We start from the raw sequence: 26,859 nt of genomic DNA, 5'->3' as shown, positions 1-26,859 counted from the left end.
GACTCGACCTTATCCCAGTTGCAACCTCCGCTCCTCCCAACCCCAAAACTACTTGTTATGCCTTTGCCAGATTTACTGACATCATTCAAACGCCCCAAAGAGATAAATCTAATACTTTTGATTGGATATTGAGCTGTGCATGTTTGCAGGAAATGGAATGACATGAAATAAGTTAAACAGACTTTCCCATAATGTAATCCTGTGCAGGGTGAGCGATCTGAGAAAAGTCATTCAGCTAAAATTTCACCTCTGTTTCCCTGTTCACTGATGCAAATTCACGTGCGAAATATTTGCAGCAGTTCAGATAATAATTGACAGAAATGTGAAACTGGAGTTTTCAAATAAATGCTACTTTACTCAACATTGATTTCAACTACGTTTTAGTATGATGCACTAATAATCCCTTGTCAATGACAGTAACAGGATCTTTAGATAAGCATTGAACATACAACCGTGACATTTTCCGCACCTTTAAGCGGTAGGCGCTAAACAATTGCGCGACTGAAGCTGCAGACAGCAAGCTGGTCACATGCCGTACTCATACCTTTGGAGCATTAACTCAACTGCTCTACTTTTGCTGTGGTTCTGAATTTAAAGCTAACGCAGACGAGGTGAAAGTGACATGGACCTGTGATTATTAAAGCATCAGGTTCAGGAAGGGGACGCATAAAAATATGTCAAATAGAATTCATTGAAAAATGGGTTTCTGTTGGTTCCTGCGATGTTTACAGGCAATGTTACTGTGCCGTTGTCGCCAGGCCTTTCCTTGGATCAGCTTCAATTCAAATCAATAAAACTTCTGAATGTTCATACTGGTAACATGAAGCACACTGCATTCATCAACAATCTTCACCATTCCTGCATCCGTGAACACGTTGAATGGTTTCCATGAATACTGAAGATGTAAGAGTGTGATACAAGAATAAATTCAATTCCAGTTTAAATTGTAAAGTAGGAAGAATGAACGGTAAGACACAGAATGTCAGAAATTCATGTACGTCTCCGTGTCCAGAACTGCAGCAAAACAGAGGGGTAATCAGTCCCCGAATGCCCACGTTTGCTTGCTCCATGTGTCCAGTTGGAAACCGGTGGGAAGGAGCATGCAGTCTGACAGAGCGCCTGGGACAATCCACGATTGTGTGATCTAAAGCTGCAATAGGAGCTCACCATTCTGGCTGTGAGAGCGGTGGGGTAAATGGGAGGACCTTGATATTCCGTGGTGTAGATCCACACTTCAACATGTTATTGTTGAAAACCCTCTGTCAGAAACATCACTGACAGAGAGTAACAGGAGGACGCTATTCCAAACACCGGTCCTACTCCGCCATTTGACATCGTTATGACTGACCAAATACATCGATATCTTTCCCCGATCCATCCACAGCAGCATGTCGCTCAAAGGGAAAAAGACATTTAAGCAATCGATGATGCCTGTGCAACTATTGGAGGGGAATGTGTTTAGAGACAGTTGGTTTCTTCACGAAGTTTGTAGGTTTCCTGTGTTAGCAGTTGATTCTAGTCTGATCATGCTTCAAATGATATGATTCCGTCAAAACTCACCAACAAGGGGGTAAGGAATTTTCTGTGTTAAACAGCAATTTCGAGAACCCCAGACGACGGGAATCAGCAGAATAATAATTGAATCAGCTGAAATCTGAACTCCGATTCTGGTGGAACTCAAAACAACAAACTTTCTATCGCAACGTTAACAATGCTGTAGAAATCTAACGCACTTTTCATTGCACCATCGAGCCGCGCTACCCACAGTTTTACTGTACTCAAAGTTGTGGTTGTCATCGACAACATATAAGAAATCTCCAGGGGAGTTCTTCAATGAGATCTTTTATTTGCAGACAAAAAACCGTGACACTCAGAAAGCAATTTCTTGAACGACCCCGAAACTCAGGATCCGTGGCTCTTTATTCCTTTTCTTTTGTTATATTTTTGTTAGCTTACCTGGATGCCCAACTGTGTTAGTCAGAATTATTTCACTCCAAGTATCCAATAAACCATTATCGCTCTACTTCTGCCAATAGGGTTTTTCTATTGTCACGATAATGTATTTTACTGCCACCTCTGCAGCGATGATCTTACAGCCCAGACTAACCTGTCATGATTAGATTTTTCGCTACCCCATCTACCACAATGTTTTCCTGTCCCAAGCTGATTAAATATTTAATGTCTTTTTTTCTGCTGCAAGGGTTTCAAGCAGACTGACGCTACTAACTATCAATTAAATACTTAAAGTCAAGTCCTAAAGATTTATTGTCACGACTTGTCCCAACCTGCAATGATGATAATTAGCTGGCAAGGCTGACGGTATTAATTGCTATTATCTCAGCCTGTCACAGTAACCATTCAGCCCCAGTCTGACTCTGCTAATTGGTGGAGGAGCATTCCACTATGCTTATCCCATCCAGCCACAGTGGCCCCATCCTGCCACAGTGACCTTTTGACTCGTATAGTATTCCACAGACCTCTTGTAACAGATCGACAGTAGTATCCATGCTTTTACCCTTCCCATGATTTCTTGATCGGTATTTGCCGTACGGTGTTCAGATCTTTGATCAGATATCTGTTTGTCTTCGCCCCACTTTCCAGGACCTGGTCCTTATCCATGTGTGCTCCAGTTTCTCAAGTATTCAGCTAAATACTCCTGAAGTGTTTTGATGACTCATAGCTTTACCACACGTTCAAACAGTGAGTTCCAATTATACAACACTCTCAGAATGAAAATGTTCTTCCCATATCTCCTCTGATTATCCTCCCCTTGCATTTAACATCGATCTATGGTTGTAAACACTTTCCATAATAAATTTCTTCCTATAACACGTATCTATTCCCTTACTGTACACCTTCAACTCTTCCAAAATCACTCTTCTCCGGTCTCAGATCAAGAGCCTGAACTAACCTAATTTATCTTCCCCATGACGAGATTGTCGTGCTGGAAATGTACAGCCGATCAGGCAGCATCTGAGGAGCAGGTGAACCGACGCTTCTGGCATAAGCCTTTAATCAGGAATTAGACGCGTAGGTGGGGGCGGAGAGATAAATGGGCGGCAGTTGGGGTTGGGTGGAAGGTAGCTGGAAAAGCGCTAATTGGATGGCGGCGAGGGAGAAAGTGATAAGTCAGAGGGGGAAAAGATTAATAGGTCCGGAGGGTGCTGCCGAGTTGGATGCTTCGGACTGTGATAATGTGATGGGAGGGATATTGAGGAAGATGTTGAAATCCACATTTATCCCGTATGGTTGCAGAGTCCCAAGGCAGGATATGGAGTGTTTTTTTTCCAAGCAGCGGGTGGTAACGGTTTGGTGGTGGCTTATGCCCGAAACATCCATTGTTCTATTCTGCAAACCACATTTCAGGGGAGATGTGAAATACCAAAGACTAAAAAAAGGACAAAAAAACTTATAGAATCAGAGTTAATGGAATTAGACGCAATGCAGACAGAAACCATTTGGCCAAATGAGTCTGCTCTGTGCCGCCGAAGAGATTCACACTCCCTCACCCTATCTTACTAAACCGGCGTTATTGATCCACCTACAAAAATAGAAATGAGTTCAAAAGCTCAGCGGGTCAGGCAACATCGTTGGAGAGAAATCAGAGTTAACATTGCGAATCAAAAGGTGTTCAAAGGAATGGCCTGTTGATCCCAAATGGTCATTCGGTTTCCCTGAGCTGCGATTCCTACTTTTCTCTTTGATTTTGTCTTTGATTATCCAGTTCATTCAAGTTTTCTTTGCCATCTCCCTGAAGTGCACATCTTTGGACATTGAGAAGGAATTGGAGCAGCCGGAAGAAACCCACACGGAAGAGAAGAGAAAAGGAGCGTGCAAATTCCACACAGTCAGTCACATAAGTCTGGAATCGAAATGAACCCAATCTCACGCAGTGACAGGCAGTGGTATTGCCCTGGAGTTCAATGCAAAAAGAAGCCTATGTATCAGTACTGGAAATCTATAATTGATTAACTATCCAAACTCTTTTTGTAAATCACTTGATCGACAGCCTTGTACGTCTTGTCGTCAAAAATTCACATCGGAATACTTCTAAAAGATATGAGGATTTCTGCCTCTCCAACCTTTGCATGCACTGAGTTCCAGATTTCAACCACCTTTGTTTCAAAACGAATATCTGTGCATTCACTCAAATCTTTCTTCCTCTGTTCTTAAATCTATTACCCCGTGAGTGATCTCTCCATTATGGGTAAACTTTAGTTTCAGTCTACACGATCCGTATCCCTGATTATTTTGTATATCTCAATCATGTCTCCTCTCGATCTCTTCTGCTCTAAATCTATCCAGTCTATCCAATCTCTCTACATAACAGGAGCTCTTCTACTCAGACTATGTCCTGGTAAATCACCGCTGCATTATTTCCAGTGCTAATGTGATTGCAGAACTGCACGCCATAGTCTAGATAGAGCCGAATGAGCAAGTGAAATAAATGATGTTGCAATCCGCAGAAAGAGGTCGTTTTGAAAAAAAGTTTATTTTCCTCAGTGCTGCCCTGTGTTCTTTTCCTGAGCCTCAAGTTCCAATAATATCTGATCCATGCCAGTAAAAGGTGCTACTTGAACATTGATCTCAAAACCACGGTATCGAAATGGATTGACTGCTCTGAAGGTCGCAATGGTATGATTGAGTCATGTTCACCCAGCAACAGGGAGCGCAGCAGCACAGACTGAACAGGGTTCAATTTGAAAATGATTGTAATTGAAATGGGAGGGGGAACTTAAAGGAGGTCAGTGATTGTGAGAGGGAGAGAAGTCTCCAAGAATGGGTGAGTCTGAATTCTGACATTTATCTCAGAGAGACGTGTGAGAGAGGGGTTTGATGAAAAAATCATAATGTCAGAGAAAGTTTGCATGTCAAATCAATTAATTCATTTCTGTGTTTCTTTGGCATGTACCACAAGGAGTTAAAATGGGTAGAACATTACATGCCGTAACTCGGATTCAATCGAGGTTCCTGCGGCCACAACGCACAACACTGAACATTATACGATCCCTGGGCCATGCAGAGATGCGTGTTTGAAAAGAGCAGTAACGACAGTGACATAGAGCATGTTAGGAAGAATGCAGAGACACAACAGGACTATTTGGCGAGCAATAATAGACATGTGGGAACTCAGAATTGGCTGTATATTCAAATTGGATATTTCAAGAGGCTGAGTAAGTTCCATCGAGAACTGCATGTTGAAGAGTGAGGGTGATAGATTTTTACAAAACATCAAATTCTCAAGGGATACTGCAGGATATTGTTGAAATGTATGTTCCAACAGCAATGAGGTTTCACGATTGTTGCCACACGAGCTTCCCCACACAAGGAAGTACCCATTTCTACAGTGGATCACATAATCCCAATTCCTCCACCCAGACTCAATGGTGCAGTTGCAAAGATCAAACGGGAAATTGGGATGAAAATGAGCACGTGAAGCTACTGTGTCGCACCAGTGATGCGATCGGTGAGCACATGGTCCTTCTATGATGATACAGAGGTGCGTGAAATTCCGAGGCTGGGAGTTCTCCTGGTCAAAGGCGGGAGGAAGGGCATATTTGTCTCCAGTTATTAGATTATTAAGGTACAACAGCAGCATTAACCCGCACTGCCGATTGTCTCAGTGGAAGCGTGCTGCAGCCTTAAGCGAGAGGTCGGTGTATTGCAAGCATTCAGTGCAATTTTCCTTTACAATGCACTGTTTAGTTATTTTGATAGGTAAGAACTATTTTTTCATCACATCATCCTCTTGCTCCCAGCAAACACTCCAGTACAGCGTACATCAGTTTCATTCCAACACAGCCACATGTCATATTCTCACTCCCTCTGAGATGATTGGAATTGCCAATGTCATTCTCTGAGATGGAGCAATGTAGCATTGGGATGGTAGTGTAGTGAACAAAGAAGAACAAAGAACACAGAACATTTATAGCCCAGGAACAGGCCTTTTGGACCTCCCAGCCTGGGATGAACAAAATCAACTGTCTAAACCTATCACCCAATTCCTAAGCACCTGTTTCCATCTGCTCCCCACTTACTCACGCATCTATTAAGGCGCACCTTGAATGAAACGACCGTGCCTGCCTGTACTACCTCTGCTAGAAACGTGTTCCAGGCACCTACCACCCTCTGTGCTAAATACTTTCTACATCTATCTTCCTTAAACGTTTCACCTCTCAATTTGAATGTGAGACCTCTCATTATTTAATCCCTTACCTGGGGAAAAAGCATCTCTTTACACCCGGTCTTTACCCTGCAAGATGTTGTAGACCTCAATCAGGACCCCTCAATCTCTTTTTATTCACGGAAAGCAATCATAAACTTCTTAACCTCTCTTCACAGCAAACATCTTCCATACCAGCAACATCCTCGTAAACCTTCTCTACACCCTTTCGTAAACGTCCACATCAACTGGGTAACTTGACGACCAGAACTGTGCAGTGTTCCTAAACGCGGCCGAATCAAAATCATCTACAATTTTTGCATGACCTGCCAGCTCTTACATTCAAAGCCCGGTCCTCTGACGACAAGCATGCCATTTGCTTTCTTGATCGCTCTGTCGACCTGTGCCACCATCATCATGGTACAAAGGACCTGAACTCCCAGATCTCTCCGCTCATCAAATTTCTCCAAGACTGTTCCGTTTACTGTGTCGTTGGTTCAAGAATTAGGCTTCCCAAAATGCATCACTTCACATTTGCCTCGATTGAACTCCGTCTGCCACTTCTCCGCTCTACTCTCCCGTCTATCTACATTATTCTCTATTCTTTGACGACCCCTATGCTTTCTTCTACTCACCAATCTTCGTGTCAAATGCAAATGTAGTGGCGATATATTGGGCTAACAACACTTGGAGACTGGAACATGGCAGCTGCTGGTATTTAAATCGATGAATAAAATTTGGAATAATAACCCCGATCATAGGAACAGAGGCAAAAGGTTTTAATTAGCTGAAAGCCCATTCATTCGTGTCCCTTGGAAAGGGGAATTTGCCATCCTTAATGAGACCTGCCAACATATGACTCCAGACTCACAACAGTGCTTTTCAACGATAGAATCCCTCTGACTCAATTCATGGTGAATTAAGAATGCACAACAAATAATGTTCAGACCATGATGGCCACACTCCGTGGGAGAATAAAGAAGAAGAAAAAAAATACACGGATGACGGGGAAAATTGGGAGTGATCTCTGCGTGGACTCAAATTCAACTGATTATCCAATCTAAAAAGACACATGGATACACACACCGCCAAGATGTCAGGTCCATAGGGGGACTTCGGGAAAGGATTCAATTACCCGCTGAAGTGTAAACCTACGTGCCCAGGCACAATGTGGACAGGTCATTCCCCACTTCCATGTGTGAGAAGGGATCACTCAGGAGGCCAACTGATAGAGTCACCAGCATGTTGACAAATGACATCAGGGGTCCGATTGTGCTGTAATTGCAGGTGTTCATCACATCCAGCAATGAAGCATGTTTGGATGCTTGTTTCCAGTGGAGTTCCACTGTTTCGTGACAGAGATCAACGATTCAGACTTAGTTGTAGGAGTCATGATTTAGAAATTTGCAGTGGATCAACAATTGTTCGTGTATTTAACTATGATGAATAATGTCAGGGCCTGCAGAGATGTATCAATCAGGTGGAAAATAAAACCGGCGAATGGAATTGAATCCAGACCAATAAGTGGTAACGAATTTGGGGAGTTGGAACAATAACAGTGAGGATTCTGAGTGGAGAACAGAACAAACAGGAACAAAGGGATCTTGGAGTGGATATTCACAGATCACTGAAGATTTTTGGACAGGGAGCTCAGATGGTCGAGAGTATTTTTGGATATTTTCTGTTGTTGACCCTCGGTTGTGGGTGATATTCGATCTTTAGCAACCGCCAGTTTAGGAAACAACTAATAGAATGAGCACAAGTCTGGTCAATGCAATAATTAACATTTTAAAATTTGTAAGACACAGGATGGAGGGCTGAAGTATACCACTTTGACGATCAAGACAGCTTCATCACTCAATGGATTTACCACTGATACATCTTCAAGTCATGCCGGTATGTGCCTTGGCGGGTAACTTGCAAATGGTCGCGCTTCAGTGCATCTTCAACCTTGTCCTTATAGCCAGCACAGTTTTTGAGCTTTGAATGTTCTGTCAACACAGCCTGAATGACTTACTCCATACATCTTGGAGGTGGTGCACTCTACTGCAATCGTGCCTTAGCAGTGAGGGTAATAAACATTCAGGTGTTGAACGTGGTACAGTTAAGTGACTGCATTGTCGTGGACGAGGTCCAGTTCCTTCAGTGGCATTGAAGCTTCACACATCCAGGCAAATGAAGCGAGTTCTGTTACACATCTAATTTGTGCCTAACAAATGATGCAGGCTTCACGGAGACATGAGTTGTGTTAATTATCAACCAGAGTCGACTGACGGACATTTTTTTGTAGTCAACTTCTTTATTTGGGCGGTCAGGTAACATTTCTCCTAAATATTAGCTCCGAGGGCGATTACACGGAGGACTTCAGTTACAACGAAGTCACTGAATGTCAATAGAATATGATTAGATTCTCATTTGTCAAAGTTATCATTACTGTATTTGGTCCATGTGTGGACTAATCCGATTCCAATCGCTATCTGATTTCAAGTTCCAGTTCCCGTGCTGTAAGGGACAGCAGATATTTACGAGGATGTTGTCAACTTTGGATAAAATGGAGCTTCTTGGAATGATTGGTCAGGCTTGGATTATTCTCCTTGAAACAAAGCCGTGGGATCTTGACAGGGTAGATATAGGCAGGTGGTTTGGCCTATGCTCTGATGAGAGCACCACAGGACATAATCTCAGAATGAGATATCGCCCATTTAATTCAGAAATTAAGAGTAATTCCCATGCTCAAAGAATCTGTGGGGTTTTTTTGGCAACCGAAGTAGAGGCGAAGTTGTTGGGTATTTTCAAACTGTGTCAGGTATTTAATTAGAAAGATGATGAAGTTTGTCGAGGTAAGTGAGCAGAATGGAGTTGAAGATTATCAGATCAACCATGAGTTCGTTGTATGGTGGGGCAGACTCGATGGGCTGAATGGCATGCATTCATTTTGTTTAACATTTGATCTAACGCTAAATTTTATTCATAAATTGAGAATTGTGAGTGGATGGGATGAAGTGATAGAAAAGGTTTATCAAACAGATTATGAACGAAGCTCATAAGCTCATGAAGAAGAAATGTGCTGTGACCTGGGGGCATCAAATGACACTCTGCACAGCACAGGTAGCTGTTTACAGAAGCTGTGATTGCTGAAGAAAATTGGCTGACCTTGTACAGTTAGCAAGTCAGTCATCACGCTGCATGTGGAAGAAAGAAAGGTTAGTTTCATTGGAGCGGTTTGCTGCGGTTCCAATTCCGAGTGACTGTTTGAAATACTGATCAAATCATTGTGTGAACTGTTAGGTTAAAATAATCATGCGCAATTCCATTGGATAAACTTGTGCTCCCGATCACTTGTTAGTTATTTCTCTTTCTGTCGATGTAAACTAATAGAAAGACAAGATGGAAAGAGGTGCATAAAGAAAAAAATGTGTTCCCTCTAATTACACCAACTTAATTTACAACCGAAAAGAACATCTTCTCTCATTTTTTATTTCAACTTTTATGTGGAATTGATTATTCGTGAGTCTCCCGTGCAGTGAAGCGCAAGAACACAATTCTCGATCCAGTGTATACAAGCGGTGTGAGATGCAATGTAAAAATGCAGCAGTGGTTTGTGGAATTAGCAACCAAAATGTGACTCAAACCCATGAATGCGGAGCACGGTGGTATAATAATCCATCACTGTAATCTCTCGGTCTCCTCAGCACGTTTTGGAAATGGGTAACATGTGACCTCATCAAGGTAACATGTGGTGAAAGTCGTGGTTGAGAAATGTCTTGAGCTAAATTGAATCCAAACCATTGTGTTTCTGCTTTCACCAGAATTACAATAACAGCAAAATCCAAGAAGTAGCCATGCTCAGAATGAAACAGTGAACAATAATTCCCCGTCATATTCACATCCACATTTTGCCTTCACTCATAATTTCTTCAGTGACGTTCTCTCTCACATGAAGAAGTAGCTATGGCGAGTGATATAAATGTGATGTTGTGGTTCAATAGCCGTTCTCATATGGCTTAACTGAATTACGTTAAACCACAAGAAAAGCTTTTTTGTTCGCTTCATTTTATTAAGTGAACTGAAAGTCAGACAGTTCATTGTAATAATCGGAAGTGCATTAGATTTATCTCATTGGAACGATTAATGATATATGCAAATTTGTTCCGAATTTATTTCAGCTGAAAGAAAATACTGCCATTTATGCTGATCAACTCCAACAGTTTGTTAAAATGCTGTTTCGATCCCCGCTATATTGATGTTCAAAACACAACTGCGGTGTGGGAATGTGCTGAATATTTAAAGTGTCTGTCCTGTCATGGTCATGTTCTCCTCCCGCGCAGAAAATCGCAAGCAGCTCGAATGTTGCTTTGTTTTCCAGGCAAGTTGAGTTTTTACTGGAACGGAATGGAGACTTTTATTTCATCGCTGTTGTGAAACAAAGTCCTGCGGTGACTCGATTCCTCGTTGTTTGGTTTTCTGGCCAATGGGAAAATCTTTCCAATGCATATGTTATTGAATTTCTCCCATTTCCTCATTTCCTCATCCGATTACCATTGCAATTTTCTGAGCGCAATAGCCTCCTCCGCTCCCTCTGGTAGCTCATTCCATGCACCCATAACCTTGTGAGTGGGAAATGTGCCTCGGGGTCCTTTGTCAATTTCACACCACTCACCTTAAACCTATGCTTTCGAGTTTCCAACTCACCCTAGCTTGGGTAAAACACGTTAATGCTCAGTTCACAACACTTCCATAAAATCATGTCGCAGCCGTTATGCTGCCGGGAAGGTTGTCCCAGCCTATTCCACTTCACTCTACAGTCCAAACATTGACGACATCCTTGTCTATATTTTGTCACCAATTTCACATCCCTCTTTTTTTTTTAACTTTTTCAAGATGTCAATTACCCTGGATAACAACGAGCTATTGGAAAAAGAAAGGTGAAACGTAGAATGGCTTCAACTTTCAGTGCTGGATGCCACAGAGCCGCAGCACAGCCGGCTGAGGCTTGTTTCTGTAGTGTAGTGGTCATCACGTTCGCCTCACACGCGAAAGGTCCGCAGTTCGAAACTGGGCAAAAACTGCTTTGTTCTTCAATTGCAGCCTTTTACACGGACAAGAACGGAGCTTTCTTGCTTGCTCTCCCATCTGCAAACCAGCCTTCGAAAATGCTCGAACAAATCTGCTCTCTTTGTGAAATGTGATGCAATTCCATTTAATTAGTGAGCAAAGCATTGTAAAGGTTTTTCAGGGTGTTTCAGGGGCATTAACTGTGGAAACGTGCTGAGTATTGTCGAGACTCTCTGCTATCATGATGTTGCTCGCCTCCCCAGCAGAAAGCAAGCAGCTCAGCTATTAGTTTACGTTCCAGGCAAGTTGAGTTTTTACTGGAACCGAATGGAGACTGTTATGTCATCGCTGTTGTGAAACAAAGTCCTGCGGTGAGTCGATTCATCATTATTTGTCTTTCTGGCGAATGGGAAAATCTTTCCAATGCATATGTTATTGAATTTCTCCCATTTCCTACACTTCCGTCCTGGAGACACCGGAAGGGAAAGGTAATCTAATCGAGACTGTGATTGGTGAAATTCACTTTTTTATGGCACATACTTATTATATTCTTTCTTTCTCTCTTTTCAGCATTGTCTGGGAAGTGGTGGTGCACTAAGGCTGCAGTATGTTTGAAAGAGTAGTTTGGAATTGCCCTGTTGTTAGTTGTGAGATTACTTTATGCCTCATGCCCTCGGACTATCTCACATTTAGCGTTCATGCTTCGCTGTGTCTGAACAAGCATTAGGTATGCCTGTTTTGTTTGTGTTCCGTGTTAAATGCTTTCTGTTTGCGATTCGCTCAATACATTACGAGTTAACACGGGTTCTGAGGTAACTTGCAGCAGCAAAAATCCTCAACTGAGGATCTGGGAAAGTATCACGAAGCATGGTCAGTCGGAGCAAAAGTAAGGAAGTCGTTCGTTTCTGCAGTGTTTCACAATACTACCTTTCCCGTGAGCAGTCGAACAGACTAAATGATTGTGCCACAGACTGCGACAGCAAGCTCCGCTGAAAAGTAATCCTTTAAAACCGGTGTAAGCAACACAAGGTTATTGGGGTACACCGCGTGGAAACAGATACTTTGGTGTATCTCATCCACGCTCACCACATCACCAAAATGAAACAAGTCCCGTTCCACAGCATTTGGCCTCAATCCCTCTAAACCCATACTATCCAGAAACTCACCCGATTACCATTGCAATTTTCTGAGTGCAATAGCCTCCTCCACTCCCTCTGGTAGCTCATTCCATACACGCATAACCTTGTGTGTGGGAAATGTGCCTCGGGGTCCTTTGTCAATTTCAGACCACTCACCTTAAACCTATGCTCTCGAGTTTCCAACTCACCCTAGCTTGGGTAAAACACGTAATTACTCAGTTTACAACCCTTCCATAAAATCATGTCGCAGCCGTTATGCTGCCAGGAAAGTTGCCCCAGCCTATTCCACCTCACTCTACAGTCCGAACATTGACGACATCCTTGTCTATATTTTGTCACTAATTTCACGTCTTTTTTTAAACTTTTTCAAGATGTCAATTACCCTGGATAACAACGAGCTATTGGAAAAAGAAAGGTGAAACGTAGAATGGCTTCAACTTTGAGTGCTGGATGCCACAGAGCCGCAGCCCGCCCGGCCGAGGCTTGTTTCTGTAGTGTAATGGTCATCACGTTCGCCTCACTCGCGAAAGGCCCCCAGTTCGAAACTGGACAGAAACTGCTTTGTTCTTCATTTGTAGCCTTTTACACGAACAAGAACGGAGCTTTCTTGCTTGCTTTCCCATCTGCAAACCTGCCTTCGAAAATGCTCGAACAAATCTGCTCTCTTTGTGATTCAATTCCATGAAATTAGTTTGCAAAGCATTGTAATGTTTTTATCCAAGCTGGGTCTGATCATATGACATTCTGCTTCAGAGTGTAGTTACCGCGTTCTGAATCCTCCAGCAAAAGCAGTACCGCGTTTGCATTCCTTGTGCAGGCGGGCCGGTTCAAAGACAGGGAAGAAGCAGACGTGCTGGTGTCACAGTACACCACGGATTCCTGAACTAGTCTGTCTGTCAAATGTATCCCAAAGTCGTATCTGAAAGACCTCATTTGGAAGCCGCCTGTCGTTATTCAACGTGCGAGAATTGGCAGCAGAGGTGCTGAATCATGTTTTGGATCAGTTCGCACGTTAGTGACTCATTCTATCAGCAACAGCAATGAAAGAAATTGCACTCTCAGGGCAACCTCTGGACTTGTGATTTCATAGCGTCGCTAGTATTAAGGTGAGCCCGAGATCTAAGCCATGTTGGAACTGAAACGGAGGAATTGACAGAGAGGCTACAGAATGACATCGCAACCTTTTGGTTTTCTTTAAATCACTGACGAGCAGGAAAATGTAAACGGCCAGGGCGAGTGGGAAAGTGAGGCAGTTGCAGCTCTGGTGAAACTCTTTCTTTGTGAGTCACTCAGCAACAAGAGACGTGAAGGTGACTCAGGCGTGAGAGCTCTTCACATCGAGAACAAAAAGCACTCAAGGGCAGTTAGCACCTCTCCCGGAGTGAGGGTGGGATAAGATACTTACCTTGTGACTTCAGTTACTATGTTCACAAACTGCCTTTTAAATTGAGGTGAACAGAAGCTGCATTTCTAATAAGCAACATGGAATTTAGCAAGATTTATTGAGTTGCTTCTCGTTTCCAAGTCAGTCGGTATCCATGTGGCTCATGTCCAGATGTGAACATCTCTGCAGCAAATTGCACGGTTAATGTAAAAGGCAAGGAAAGTGGCATCTCGAACTGGCCCCGTGGCCAGAGCATCCTCACAATGTGATCTGTCGTTCTCGGATTGTAATGCTACCTCCGGTTTTATGGTGGAGAACATTCTTTGGGCCTCGTATTCTGCAAAACAGGCAGTGACTGAAACTATGCTGCAAGGTATGATGTGGAACACGGCCTGCTCAGCTTTGTGCATTTTCCCTGTAGTCCGGTGTGTTTCGTGTTCCGCGTAAACGTGAAAATTGTCCTCTTTCGAGCAATGGGTGAAATCATTCAGCAAAGCAAGAATCGAAATTGAAGTAATGTCAAGCAGCTCATGGTGATTTGACCAAATCATAACCGAACATATATTCTCACGCAGTCACAGATACATTTGTCGCTGAAAGAGTCTGAGAAGATAGACTCAGCTTACTATTGATTTTTGTCCGGATTGATGGGCTTTCATTATCTGCTGCGAAATTGACATTGTAGCCGGGCACATTCCAGCAGCTGTGCGAGTCGGAGAGGGACCATGGAGGATCCTCAACTGAGGATCTGGAAAATTTCACGAGGTATGGTCAGTCGGAGCAAAAGTAAGGAAATCGTTTGTTTCTGCAGTGTTTTCAAGATGTCAATTCCCCTGGATAACAACGAGCTGTTGGAAAAAGAAAGGTGAAACGGAGAATGTCTTCACCTTTCAGTGCTGGGTGCCAGAGAACCGCAGCGCGGCCGGCAGAGGCCGGTTTCTGTAGTGTAGTGGTCATCACGTTCGCCTTACACGCGAAAGGTCCCCAGTTCGAAACTGGGCAGAAACCGCTTTGTTCTCAATTGCAGCCTTTTACAAGCCGAGCGGTCTAATGTGCTGGATCCAGGTTCCAGTCCTGAAAGGGGTGTGGGTTCGAATCCCACCACTGCTATTTCAGCTGATCAACTCCATCGCCGCAGCACTGTTAAAATGCTGCTTCGATCCCCGCTGCCTGGATTCCCCCGGGTATTTAACTGTGGTATGGAAACGTGTTGACTATTGCAACGTTTCTCTGCTGTCGTGATGGTAATCGCTTCGACTCTCGCTTTACATTGCAGGCAAGTTGAGTTTTTACTGGAACCGAATGGAGACTGTTATTACATCGCTGTTGTGAAACAGAGTCCTGCGGTGAGTCGATTCATCGTTATTTGGCTTTCTGGCGAATGGAAAATCGTTCCAATGAATATGTTATTGAATTTCTCCCATTTCCATCGTTTCCGTCCTGGAGACATCTGAAGGGAAAAGTAATCTCATCGAGTCTGTGATTGTTGAAATTCACTTTTTTTATGGCCCATACTTATGATATTCGTTCTTTCTCTCTTTTCAGCATTGTCTGGGAAGTGGTGGTGCACTAAGGCTGCAGTATGTTTGAAAGAGTAGTTTGGAATTGCCCTGTTGTTAGTTGTGAGATGACTTTATGCCTCTTGACCTCGGACTCTCTCACATTTAGCGTTCATGCTTCGCTGTGTCTGAATATGCATTAGCTATGCCAGCTTTGTTTGTGTTCCGTGTTAAATGCTTTCTGTTTGCGATTCGCTCCATACGTTACGATTTAACACGGGTTCTGCGGTAACTTCCAGCAGCAAAAATCCTCAACTGAGGATCTGGGAAAATTTCACGAAGTATGGTCAGTCGGAGCAAAAGTAAGGAAGTCGTTCGTTTCTGCAGTGTTTCACAATACTACCTTTCCCGTGAGCAGTCGAACAGACGAAATGATTGTGCCACAGACTGCGATGGAAAGCTCTGCTAGAAAGTAATCCTTTAAAACCGGTGTAAGCCACACAAGGTTATTGGGGTACACCGCGTGGAAACAGATACTTCGGTGTATCTCATTCATCCTCACCACATCACCAAAATGAAACAAGTCCCGTTCCACAGCATTTGGCCTCAATCCCTCAAAACCCATCGCATTCCAGAAACTCATCCGATTACCATTGCAATTTTCTGAGTGTAATAGCCTCCCCAACTCCCTCTGGTAGCTCATTCCATACACCCATAACCTTGTTGGTGGGAAATGTGCCTCGGGGTCCTTTGTCAATTTCTGACCACTCACCTTAAACCTATGCTCTCGAGTTTCCAACTCACCCTAGCTTGGGTAAAACACGTAAATACTCAGTTTACAACCCTTCCATAAAATCATGTCGCAGCCGTTATGCTGCCGGGAAAGTTGTCCCAGCCTATTCCACTTCACTCTACAGTCCGAACATTGACGACATCCTTGTCTATATTTTGTCACAAATTTCACGTCTATTTTTTTTAACTTTTTCAAGATGTCAATTACCCAGGATAACAACGAGCTATTGGAAAAAGAAAGGTGAACCGTAGAATGGCTTCAACTTCCAGTGCTGGATGCCACATAGCCACAAGGGGCGCGCCTGAGGCCAGTTTCTGTAGTGTAGTGGTCATCACATTTGACTAACGCGCGAAAAGTCCCCCGTTCGAAACTGGACAGAAACTGCTTTGATCTTCATTTGCAGCCTTTTACACTGACAAGAACGGAGCTTTCTTGCTTGCTATCCCATCTGCAAACCTGCCTTCGAAAATGCTCGAACAAATCTGCTCTCTTTGTGAAATGTGATGCAATTCCATTAAATTAGTTTGCAAAGCATTGTAAAGTTTTTCTCCAACCTGGGTCTGATCATATGACATTCTGCTTCAGAGTGTAGTTACCGCGTTCTGAATCTTCCACCAAAAGCAGTACCGCATTTGCATTCCTTGTGCAGGCAGGCCGGTTCAAAGACAGGGAAGAAGCTGACGCGCTGGTGTCACAGTACACCACGGATTCCTGAACTAGTCTGTCTGTCAAATGTAGCCCAAAGTCGTATCTGAAAGACCTCATTTGGAAGCCGCCTGTCGTTATTCAACGTGCGAGAATTGGCAACAGAGGTGCTGAATCATGGTTTGGATCAGTGCGCTCGTTAGTGACTCATTCATTCAGCAACAGCAATGAAAGAAATTACACTCTCAGAGGAACATTTGAACTTGTGCTTTCATAACGTCGCTAGTATTAAAATGCGTCCTGAGATCTAAGCCGTGTTGGAACTTAAACGGAGGAATCGACAGAGAGGCTACAGAATGACATCGCATCCTTTTGGTTTTCTTTAAATCACTGACGAGCAGGAAAATGTAAACGGGGAGAGCGAGTGGGAAAGTGAGGCAGTTGCAGCTCTGCTGAAATTCCTTCTTTGTAAGTAACTCAGCAGCAAGAGACGTGAAGGTGACTCATGTGTGAGAGCTCTTCACATCGAGAACAAAAAGCACTCAAGGGCAGTTAGCACCTCTCCCGGAGTGGGGGTGGGGTGAGCAGTAACTTCTGTTACTCTGTTCAGAAACTGCCTTTTCGATTGACTTGGACAGAAACTGCATTTCTAATAAGCACCATGGAGTTTAGCAAAATGTATTGAGTCGCTCCTTGTCGATTCCCACACAGGTTTCCAACTCAGTTGATATCCATGTGGCTCATGTCCAGGTGTGGACATCTCTGCAGTGAATGGCACGGTTAAGGTAAAAGGCAAGGAAAGTGGCATCTCGAACAGACACAGTGACTGAAACGATGCTGCACGGTATGATGTGGAACACGGCCTGCTCAGCTTTGTGCATTTTCCCTGTAGTCCGGTGTGTTTCGTGTTCCGTGTAAATGTGAAAGTTGTCCTGTTTCGAGCAATGGGTGAAATCATTCAGCAAAGCAAGAATCGAAATTGAAGTAATGTCAAGCAGCTCATGGTGATTTGACCAAATCATAACCGAACATATATTCTCACGCAGTCACAGATACATTTGTCGCTGAAAGAGTCTGAGAAGATAGACTCAGCTTACTATTGATTTTTGTCCGGATTGATGGGCTTTCATTATCTGCTGCGAAATTGACATTGTAGCCGGGCACATTCCAGCAGCTGTGCGAGTCGGAGAGGGACCATGGAGGATCCTCAACTGAGGATCTGGAAAATTTCACGAGGTATGGTCAGTCGGAGCAAAAGTAAGGAAATCGTTTGTTTCTGCAGTGTTTTCAAGATGTCAATTCCCCTGGATAACAACGAGCTGTTGGAAAAAGAAAGGTGAAACGGAGAATGTCTTCACCTTTCAGTGCTGGGTGCCAGAGAACCGCAGCGCGGCTGGCAGAGGCCGGTTTCTATAGTGTAGTGGTCATCACGTTCGCCTTACACGCGAAAGGTCCCCAGTTTGAAACTGGGCAGAAACTGCTTTGTTCTCAATTGCAGCCTTTTACAAGCCGAGCGGTCTAATGTGCTGGATCCAGGTTCCAGTCCTGAAAGGGGTGTGGGTTCGAATCCCACCACTGCTATTTCAGCTGATCAACTCCATCGCCGCAGCACTGTTAAAATGCTGCTTCGATCCCCGCTGCCTGGATTCCCCCGGGTATTTAACTGTGGTATGGAAACGTGTTGACTATTGCAACGTTTCTCTGCTGTCGTGATGGTAATCGCTTCGACTCTCGCTTTACATTGCAGGCAAGTTGAGTTTTTACTGGAACCGAATGGAGACTGTTATTTCATCGCTGTCGTGAAACAGAGTCCTGCGGTGAGTCGATTCATCGTTATTTGGCTTTCTGGCGAATGGAAAATCGTTCCAATGAATATGTTATTGAATTTCTCCCATTTCCATCGTTTCCGTCCTGGAGACATCTGAAGGGAAAAGTAATCTCATCGAGACTGTGATTGTTGAAATTCACTTTTTTTATGGCCCATACTTATGATATTCGTTCTTTCTCTCTTTTCAGCATTGTCTGGGAAGTGGTGGTGCACTAAGGCTGCAGTATGTTTGAAAGAGTAGTTTGGAATTGCCCTGTTGTTAGTTGTGAGATTACTTTATGCCTCTTGACCTCGGACTCTCTCACATTTAGCGTTCATGCTTCGCTGTGTCTGAATATGCATTAGCTATGCCAGCTTTGATTGTGTTCCGTGTTAAATGCTTTCTGTTTGCGATTCGCTCAATACGTTACGATTTAACACGGGTTCTGCGGTAACTTCCAGCAGCAAAAATCCTCAACTGAGGATCTGGGAAAATTTCACGAAGTATGGTCAGTCGGAGCAAAAGTAAGGAAGTCGTTTGTTTCTGCAGTGTTTCACAATACTACCTTTCCCGTGAGCAGTCGAACAGACTAAATGATTGTGCCACAGACTGCGATGGAAAGCTCCGCTAGAAAGTAATCCTTTAAAACCGGTGTAAGCAACACAAGGTTATTGGGGTACACCGCGTGGAAACAGATACTTCGGTGTATCTCATTCATCCTCACCACATCACCAAAATGAAACAAGTCCCGTTCCACAGCATTTGGCCTCAATCCCTCAAAACCCATCGTATTCCAGAAACTCATCCGATTACCATTGCAATTTTCTGAGTGTAATAGCCTCCCCCACTCCCTCTGGTAGCTCATTCCATACACCCATAACCTTGTTGGTGGGAAATGTGCCTCGGGGTCCTTTGTCAATTTCTGACCACTCACCTTAAACCTATGCTCTCGAGTTTCCAACTCACCCTAGCTTGGGTAAAACACGTAAATACTCAGTTTACAACCCTTCCATAAAATCATGTCGCAGCCGTTATGCTGCCGGGAAAGTTGTCCCAGCCTATTCCACTTCACTCTACAGTCCGAACATTGACGACATCCTTGTCTATATTTTGTCACAAATTTCACGTCTATTTTTTTTTAACTTTTTCAAGATGTCAATTACCCAGGATAACAACGAGCTATTGGAAAAAGAAAGGTGAACCGTAGAATGGCTTCAACTTCCAGTGCTGGATGCCACAGAGCCACAAGAGGCTAGCCTGAGGCCAGTTTCTGTAGTGTAGTGGTCATCACATTTGACTAACGCGCAAAAAGTCCCCCGTTCGAAACTGGACAGAAACTGCTTTGATCTTCATTTGCAGCCTTTTACACTGACAAGAACGGAGCTTTCTTGCTTGCTATCCCATCTGCAAACCTGCCTTCGAAAATGCTCGAACAAATCTGCTCTCTTTGTGAAATGTGATGCAATTCCATTAAATTAGTTTGCAAAGCATTGTAAAGTTTTTCTCCAACCTGGGTCTGATCATGTGACATTCTGCTTCAGAGTGTAGTTACCGCGTTCTGAATCTTCCACCAAAAGCAGTACCGCATTTGCATTCCTTGTGCAGGCAGGCCGGTTCAAAGACAGGGAAGAAGCTGACGCGCTGGTGTCACAGTACACCACGGATTCCTGAACTAGTCTGTCTGTCAAATGTAGCCCAAAGTCGTATCTGAAAGACCTCATTTGGAAGCCGCCTGTCGTTATTCAACGTGCGAGAATTGGCAGCAGAGGTGCTGAATCATGGTTTGGATCAGTGCGCTCGTTAGTGACTCATTCATTCAGCAACAGCAATGAAAGAAATTACACTCTCAGAGGAACATTTGAACTTGTGCTTTCATAACGTCGCTAGTATTAAAATGCGTCCTGAGATCTAAGCCGTGTTGGAACTTAAACGGAGGAATCGACAGAGAGGCTACAGAATGACATCGCATCCTTTTGGTTTTCTTTAAATCACTGACGAGCAGGAAAATGTAAACGGGGAGAGCGAGTGGGAAAGTGAGGCAGTTGCAGCTCTGCTGAAATTCCTTCTTTGTAAGTAACTCAGCAGCAAGAGACGTGAAGGTGACTCATGTGTGAGAGCTCTTCACATCGAGAACAAAAAGCACTCAAGGGCAGTTAGCACCTCTCCCGGAGTGGGGGTGGGGTGAGCAGTAACTTCTGTTACTCTGTTCAGAAACTGCCTTTTCGATTGACTTGGACAGAAACTGCATTTCTAATAAGCACCATGGAGTTTAGCAAAATGTATTGAGTCGCTCCTTGTCGATTCCCACACAGGTTTCCAACTCAGTTGATATCCATGTGGCTCATGTCCAGGTGTGGACATCTCTGCAGTGAATGGCACGGTTAAGGTAAAAGGCAAGGAAAGTGGCATCTCGAACAGACACAGTGACTGAAACGATGCTGCACGGTATGATGTGGAACACGGCCTGCTCAGCTTTGTGCATTTTCCCTGTAGTCCGGTGTGTTTCGTGTTCCGTGTAAATGTGAAAGTTGTCCTGTTTCGAGCAATGGGTGAAATCATTCAGCAAAGCAAGAATCGAAATTGAAGTAATGTCAAGCAGCTCATGGTGATTTGACCAAATCATAACCGAACATATATTCTCACGCAGTCACAGATACATTTGTCGCTGAAAGAGTCTGAGAAGATAGACTCAGCTTACTATTGATTTTTGTCCGGATTGATGGGCTTTCATTATCTGCTGCGAAATTGACATTGTAGCCGGGCACATTCCAGCAGCTGTGCGAGTCGGAGAGGGACCATGGAGGATCCTCAACTGAGGATCTGGAAAATTTCACGAGGTATGGTCAGTCGGAGCAAAAGTAAGGAAATCGTTTGTTTCTGCAGTGTTTTCAAGATGTCAATTCCCCTGGATAACAACGAGCTGTTGGAAAAAGAAAGGTGAAACGGAGAATGTCTTCACCTTTCAGTGCTGGGTGCCAGAGAACCGCAGCGCGGCCGGCAGAGGCCGGTTTCTGTAGTGTAGTGGTCATCACGTTCGCCTTACCCGCGAAAGGTCCCCAGTTCGAAACTGGGCAGAAACTGCTTTGTTCTCAATTGCAGCCTTTTACAAGCCGAGCGGTCTAATGTGCTGGATCCAGGTTCCAGTCCTGAAAGGGGTGTGGGTTCGAATCCCACCACTGCTATTTCAGCTGATCAACTCCATCGCCGCAGCACTGTTAAAATGCTGCTTCGATCCCCGCTGCCTGGATTCCCCCGGGTATTTAACTGTGGTATGGAAACGTGTTGACTATTGCAACGTTTCTCTGCTGTCGTGATGGTAATCGCTTCGACTCTCGCTTTACATTGCAGGCAAGTTGAGTTTTTACTGGAACCGAATGGAGACTGTTATTTCATCGCTGTTGTGAAACAGAGTCCTGCGGTGAGTCGATTCATCGTTATTTGGCTTTCTGGCGAATGGAAAATCGTTCCAATGAATATGTTATTGAATTTCTCCCATTTCCATCGTTTCCGTCCTGGAGACATCTGAAGGGAAAAGTAATCTCATCGAGACTGTGATTGTTGAAATTCACTTTTTTTATGGCCCATACTTATGATATTCGTTCTTTCTCTCTTTTCAGCATTGTCTGGGAAGTGGTGGTGCACTAAGGCTGCAGTATGTTTGAAAGAGTAGTTTGGAATTGCCCTGTTGTTAGTTGTGAGATGACTTTATGCCTCTTGACCTCGGACTCTCTCACATTTAGCGTTCATGCTTCGCTGTGTCTGAATATGCATTAGCTATGCCAGCTTTGATTGTGTTCCGTGTTAAATGCTTTCTGTTTGCGATTCGCTCAATACGTTACGATTTAACACGGGTTCTGCGGTAACTTCCAGCAGCAAAAATCCTCAACTGAGGATCTGGGAAAATTTCACGAAGTATGGTCAGTCGGAGCAAAAGTAAGGAAGTCGTTTGTTTCTGCAGTGTTTCACAATACTACCTTTCCCGTGAGCAGTCGAACAGACTAAATGATTGTGCCACAGACTGCGATGGAAAGCTCCGCTAGAAAGTAATCCTTTAAAACCGGTGTAAGCAACACAAGGTTATTGGGGTACACCGCGTGGAAACAGATACTTCGGTGTATCTCATTCATCCTCACCACATCACCAAAATGAAACAAGTCCCGTTCCACAGCATTTGGCCTCAATCCCTCAAAACCCATCGTATTCCAGAAACTCATCCGATTACCATTGCAATTTTCTGAGTGTAATAGCCTCCCCCACTCCCTCTGGTAGCTCATTCCATACACCCATAACTTTGTTGGTGGGAAATGTGCCTCGGGGTCCTTTGTCAATTTCTGACCACTCACCTTAAACCTATGCTCTCGAGTTTCCAACTCACCCTAGCTTGGGTAAAACACGTAAATACTCAGTTTACAACCCTTCCATAAAATCATGTCGCAGCCGTTATGCTGCCGGGAAAGTTGTCCCAGCCTATTCCACTTCACTCTACAGTCCGAACATTGACGACATCCTTGTCTATATTTTGTCACAAATTTCACGTCTATTTTTTTTTAACTTTTTCAAGATGTCAATTACCCAGGATAACAACGAGCTATTGGAAAAAGAAAGGTGAACCGTAGAATGGCTTCAACTTCCAGTGCTGGATGCCACAGAGCCACAAGAGGCTAGCCTGAGGCCAGTTTCTGTAGTGTAGTGGTCATCACATTTGACTAACGCGCAAAAAGTCCCCCGTTCGAAACTGGACAGAAACTGCTTTGATCTTCATTTGCAGCCTTTTACACTGACAAGAACGGAGCTTTCTTGCTTGCTATCCCATCTGCAAACCTGCCTTCGAAAATGCTCGAACAAATCTGCTCTCTTTGTGAAATGTGATGCAATTCCATTAAATTAGTTTGCAAAGCATTGTAAAGTTTTTCTCCAACCTGGGTCTGATCATGTGACATTCTGCTTCAGAGTGTAGTTACCGCGTTCTGAATCTTCCACCAAAAGCAGTACCGCATTTGCATTCCTTGTGCAGGCAGGCCGGTTCAAAGACAGGGAAGAAGCTGACGCGCTGGTGTCACAGTACACCACGGATTCCTGAACTAGTCTGTCTGTCAAATGTAGCCCAAAGTCGTATCTGAAAGACCTCATTTGGAAGCCGCCTGTCGTTATTCAACGTGCGAGAATTGGCAGCAGAGGTGCTGAATCATGGTTTGGATCAGTGCGCTCGTTAGTGACTCATTCATTCAGCAACAGCAATGAAAGAAATTACACTCTCAGAGGAACATTTGAACTTGTGCTTTCATAACGTCGCTAGTATTAAAATGCGTCCTGAGATCTAAGCCGTGTTGGAACTTAAACGGAGGAATCGACAGAGAGGCTACAGAATGACATCGCATCCTTTTGGTTTTCTTTAAATCACTGACGAGCAGGAAAATGTAAACGGGGAGAGCGAGTGGGAAAGTGAGGCAGTTGCAGCTCTGCTGAAATTCCTTCTTTGTAAGTAACTCAGCAGCAAGAGACGTGAAGGTGACTCATGTGTGAGAGCTCTTCACATCGAGAACAAAAAGCACTCAAGGGCAGTTAGCACCTCTCCCGGAGTGGGGGTGGGGTGAGCAGTAACTTCTGTTACTCTGTTCAGAAACTGCCTTTTCGATTGACTTGGACAGAAACTGCATTTCTAATAAGCACCATGGAGTTTAGCAAAATGTATTGAGTCGCTCCTTGCCGATTCCCACACAGGTTTCCAACTCAGTTGATATCCATGTGGCTCATGTCCAGGGGTGGACATCTCTGCAGTGAATGGCACGGTTAAGGTAAAAGGCAAGGAAAGTGGCATCTCGAACAGACACAGTGACTGAAACGATGCTGCACGGTATGATGTGGAACACGGCCTGCTCAGCTTTGTGCATTTTCCCTGTAGTCCGGTGTGTTTCGTGTTCCGTGTAAATGTGAAAGTTGTCCTGTTTCGAGCAATGGGTGAAATCATTCAGCAAAGCAAGAATCGAAATTGAAGTAATGTCAAGCAGCTCATGGTGATTTGACCAAATCATAACCGAACATATATTCTCACGCAGTCACAGATACATTTGTCGCTGAAAGAGTCTGAGAAGATAGACTCAGCTTACTATTGATTTTTGTCCGGATTGATGGGCTTTCATTATCTGCTGCGAAATTGACATTGTAGCCGGGCACATTCCAGCAGCTGTGCGAGTCGGAGAGGGACCATGGAGGATCCTCAACTGAGGATCTGGAAAATTTCACGAGGTATGGTCAGTCGGAGCAAAAGTAAGGAAATCGTTTGTTTCTGCAGTGTTTTCAAGATGTCAATTCCCCTGGATAACAACGAGCTGTTGGAAAAAGAAAGGTGAAACGGAGAATGTCTTCACCTTTCAGTGCTGGGTGCCAGAGAACCGCAGCGCGGCCGGCAGAGGCCGGTTTCTGTAGTGTAGTGGTCATCACGTTCGCCTTACACGCGAAAGGTCCCCAGTTCGAAACTGGGCAGAAACTGCTTTGTTCTCAATTGCAGCCTTTTACAAGCCGAGCGGTCTAATGTGCTGGATCCAGGTTCCAGTCCTGAAAGGGGTGTGGGTTCGAATCCCACCACTGCTATTTCAGCTGATCAACTCCATCGCCGCAGCACTGTTAAAATGCTGCTTCGATCCCCGCTGCCTGGATTCCCCCGGGTATTTAACTGTGGTATGGAAACGTACTGACTATTGCAACGTTTCTCTGCTGTCGTGATGGTAATCGCTTCGACTCTCGCTTTACATTGCAGGCAAGTTGAGTTTTTACTGGAACCGAATGGAGACTGTTATTTCATCGCTGTTGTGAAACAGAGTCCTGCGGTGAGTCGATTCATCGTTATTTGGCTTTCTGGCGAATGGAAAATCGTTCCAATGAATATGTTATTGAATTTCTCCCATTTCCATCGTTTCCGTCCTGGAGACATCTGAAGGGAAAAGTAATCTCATCGAGACTGTGATTGTTGAAATTCACTTTTTTTATGGCCCATACTTATGATATTCGTTCTTTCTCTCTTTTCAGCATTGTCTGGGAAGTGGTGGTGCACTAAGGCTGCAGTATGTTTGAAAGAGTAGTTTGGAATTGCCCTGTTGTTAGTTGTGAGATTACTTTATGCCTCTTGACCTCGGACTCTCTCACATTTAGCGTTCATGCTTCGCTGTGTCTGAATATGCATTAGCTATGCCAGCTTTGATTGTGTTCCGTGTTAAATGCTTTCTGTTTGCGATTCGCTCAATACGTTACGATTTAACACGGGTTCTGCGGTAACTTCCAGCAGCAAAAATCCTCAACTGAGGATCTGGGAAAATTTCACGAAGTATGGTCAGTCGGAGCAAAAGTAAGGAAGTCGTTTGTTTCTGCAGTGTTTCACAATACTACCTTTCCCGTGAGCAGTCGAACAGACTAAATGATTGTGCCACAGACTGCGATGGAAAGCTCCGCTAGAAAGTAATCCTTTAAAACCGGTGTAAGCAACACAAGGTTATTGGGGTACACCGCGTGGAAACAGATACTTCGGTGTATCTCATTCATCCTCACCACATCACCAAAATGAAACAAGTCCCGTTCCACAGCATTTGGCCTCAATCCCTCAAAACCCATCGTATTCCAGAAACTCATCCGATTACCATTGCAATTTTCTGAGTGTAATAGCCTCCCCCACTCCCTCTGGTAGCTCATTCCATACACCCATAACCTTGTTGGTGGGAAATGTGCCTCGGGGTCCTTTGTCAATTTCTGACCACTCACCTTAAACCTATGCTCTCGAGTTTCCAACTCACCCTAGCTTGGGTAAAACACGTAAATACTCAGTTTACAACCCTTCCATAAAATCATGTCGCAGCCGTTATGCTGCCGGGAAAGTTGTCCCAGCCTATTCCACTTCACTCTACAGTCCGAACATTGACGACATCCTTGTCTATATTTTGTCACAAATTTCACGTCTATTTTTTTTTAACTTTTTCAAGATGTCAATTACCCAGGATAACAACGAGCTATTGGAAAAAGAAAGGTGAACCGTAGAATGGCTTCAACTTCCAGTGCTGGATGCCACAGAGCCACAAGAGGCTAGCCTGAGGCCAGTTTCTGTAGTGTAGTGGTCATCACATTTGACTAACGCGCAAAAAGTCCCCCGTTCGAAACTGGACAGAAACTGCTTTGATCTTCATTTGCAGCCTTTTACACTGACAAGAACGGAGCTTTCTTGCTTGCTATCCCATCTGCAAACCTGCCTTCGAAAATGCTCGAACAAATCTGCTCTCTTTGTGAAATGTGATGCAATTCCATTAAATTAGTTTGCAAAGCATTGTAAAGTTTTTCTCCAACCTGGGTCTGATCATATGACATTCTGCTTCAGAGTGTAGTTACCGC

The 26,859-nt window shown here is 44.0% G+C and overlaps 6 non-coding genes across 6 annotated transcripts; all 6 read left to right on the top strand.

The window, feature by feature from the left end:
* Positions 1-11,158: 11,158 nt before the first annotated feature.
* trnav-cac (transfer RNA valine (anticodon CAC)) lies at positions 11,159-11,231 on the top strand. The gene has a single exon. It is a non-coding gene; the product is annotated as a tRNA-Val (tRNA).
* Positions 11,232-12,842: 1,611 nt separating this feature from the next.
* Positions 12,843-12,915, top strand: trnav-cac (transfer RNA valine (anticodon CAC)). Its single transcript has one exon. It is a non-coding gene; the product is annotated as a tRNA-Val (tRNA).
* A 1,761-nt stretch (positions 12,916-14,676) lies between these two features.
* Positions 14,677-14,749, top strand: trnav-uac (transfer RNA valine (anticodon UAC)). The gene has a single exon. It is a non-coding gene; the product is annotated as a tRNA-Val (tRNA).
* A 3,335-nt stretch (positions 14,750-18,084) lies between these two features.
* trnav-uac (transfer RNA valine (anticodon UAC)) lies at positions 18,085-18,157 on the top strand. The gene has a single exon. It is a non-coding gene; the product is annotated as a tRNA-Val (tRNA).
* A 3,336-nt stretch (positions 18,158-21,493) lies between these two features.
* trnav-uac (transfer RNA valine (anticodon UAC)) lies at positions 21,494-21,566 on the top strand. The gene has a single exon. It is a non-coding gene; the product is annotated as a tRNA-Val (tRNA).
* A 3,336-nt stretch (positions 21,567-24,902) lies between these two features.
* Positions 24,903-24,975, top strand: trnav-uac (transfer RNA valine (anticodon UAC)). The gene has a single exon. It is a non-coding gene; the product is annotated as a tRNA-Val (tRNA).
* Positions 24,976-26,859: the final 1,884 nt, after the last annotated feature.

This window comes from Hemiscyllium ocellatum, unplaced genomic scaffold (genome assembly GCF_020745735.1).
Source record: "Hemiscyllium ocellatum isolate sHemOce1 unplaced genomic scaffold, sHemOce1.pat.X.cur. scaffold_1161_pat_ctg1, whole genome shotgun sequence".
Lineage (NCBI taxonomy): Eukaryota > Metazoa > Chordata > Chondrichthyes > Orectolobiformes > Hemiscylliidae > Hemiscyllium > Hemiscyllium ocellatum.
This window is presented reverse-complemented; position numbering and strand designations above follow the sequence as displayed.